The sequence below is a fragment of the Helobdella robusta genome (assembly GCF_000326865.2).
Source record: "Helobdella robusta unplaced genomic scaffold HELROscaffold_15, whole genome shotgun sequence".
Classification (NCBI taxonomy): Eukaryota; Metazoa; Annelida; class Clitellata; order Rhynchobdellida; family Glossiphoniidae; genus Helobdella; species Helobdella robusta.
Genome location: NW_008703839.1, coordinates 1,788,770 through 1,791,264, shown reverse-complemented (window position 1 = coordinate 1,791,264; position 2,495 = coordinate 1,788,770).

The window sequence follows — 2,495 nt, the reverse complement described above, 5'->3', positions numbered from 1 at the left end:
CTCCAAAAAAAAAAAATAACATAACGTAATATGACCAGAAATAAACAAAACACTATATAACATAATTAGCAAAAAGAGATGTTGCAAAACTGAAATTGTTCAATTTACTTTAACATGAAAATCTCTAAAATTAAAGTTCTAATCAATTAAACTATAATTTTAATGTTCATAATATAAAAACCAAAGTGTCATGAAAACATATTGATGAAATATAAATGATATTTAACTAAAAATTTAGTTTTATATATTTAATTAAACAGCAGAAAAACATCCAAAATTTAACAGTATAATTATTGATTTCTTAAACTCAATTATGGTAGACAATAATTTCATTAGAAGATAAGGAGGACCATAATTTGATACCATAAATAAATAAAGAATTAGAGAGCAGATCAGTTCTTACAGTTGGAACATAAAATTCAGGGGTATGTCTAGTTTGTCTCTTAACAATTGAGTTAGATTTAATAATAAATTTATGGAAATAACTACATTTTTAACTTAACCATTTTATAAATAAATATTAAGATTCTTAAAATGTACAAATAATTAATTGATAAAATACCAGATTTGTTGAAAAACTAAGTTATATGATCAAACATAGGAAGATTATATAATATTCTAATAAAATAATTTTCACACCTAGTAAGGATTATTATATGTGATTTTGTATTTTTACCCCAAACGATGAGCAATCAATAAGATAAGGATAAATTAATGTAAAATATAAATTTAATAAAATTTTTTGTAGAAATGTTTATCTTAGTTTATTTATAACACCAAGCCCCCTAGAAGTTTTTTTTGAAATATCCAGAATATGTTCCTTCCAATTCAAATTACTTGAGAGTGTTACACCCAAGAATTTTATCAAGTTATCATCAATAAAAATTTCAAAATTTATCAGGTTAGATGGACCAAACATAACACATTAATATTAACGGAGGCTAATTAATTTCATGTCACGTATTAAATCTTTTCCCATTATTTAACCCTCAATGGGTCCTTGGGGTGCAATCGGCAATTTCCATGGTTACTACATTTTTATTAATTAAACTACAGCAATCATGCTCTAGGACATTGTTAAGATACCATTTTTCTATCATTTCATGCCTTAAATTATGAAAAAAAATTTTGCGCTGATTTTTACCGAAATATTTTTATTGGCGGTGCAAAATGCACCCCCAATAAACCTTACTTAACATTTCAATATAATAACAAAAAAAGTTATTATTGCTAAGAAATTTTGTTAATTTTGATGAAATAATATTTTAGTAACATTTGGCTATTAGTTGCACGTTTTTTGAATGTCAGTCATTTTGTCTTACTTGCATTTCATCTAACACTACTTGACATAGCTAGTTATTCAACAGCTGAATCTCTTAGAATGATTATGCAGGAAGATACAGAAAGTGATGAAGACAATGTTACCGACTGACTGACAGGTCCAGTGAAAACAGGCCCTTGGTCGTGCGAAAGCCGACCAGACTCGACGGCCCAGTGAAAACAGGCCAGGGTTGTGCGAAAGCCGACCGACTGACTGACAATGAAAACAGGCCAGGGTTGTGCGAAAGCCGACCGACTGACTGACAGGCCCAGTGAAAACAGGCCTTGGATTCTGTGAAAACAAATCCGCCTCGTTGTTTTGTTTTTGTTTTTGCATCGAATCTCACTTCTAGTTCATCTGTTACCACTCAACTTTATTTATCGCTCTCTTTTTCCCTTGTTGCTTTTTTCTGCTTCTTCGTTTACTGTGTTCCGTCTTCTTCTTTCCTGTTGTTCATCGGACCTCTTCTCTTCATATAGCTACCGATGTGCTTGTAAATGTGCTGAATAAAAGTGTCACGCCTGTAAATGAATTTTCAACTCTTTAATTAATTTGCAAGCTTAACAATTTCTAACTATTAGTCTCAATCTCGACCTCACGACTGTAACAATATATATATATATGCATGTATGCATAATACACAATGTATATATATATATACATTGTAAAATTGACAAATAACAATAACATTGACAATATTGCCGAAAAATGCTTTATTGTTACAATTAAATTATTTTAATGTTATTAGTTTTAATTTAATATATCTATTAATTTATTTTTATTCTAATATATGATAATTTTTAAAATAATGATAATAAAATGGCTATTGAAAAACATTTTGTTATATAATATATACATATGTATATATATATATATATATAAATGGTAAACCATTACCCGCCATAGGCCAGACGTACGTTTCGTCTCACGAGATTCGTGAGTATCCCGCCGAATAAGGTTTAAGATAACACAACTTAATTATCGTAACCAAAAAACGTAAATTGGGGTGTCGCGACCAATAGGTAAGAACAACATCGCGTTGTTACAAGGTTTAAGAACTCATTCAGTCGCAAGAGGTATTATTGGTAAACCATTACCCGCCATACAGTTGCTTAGGAAAGTCACCGCATCTTCAGCGTTGCTTAATTTTCGATTTAATTTAATAAAACGCTGA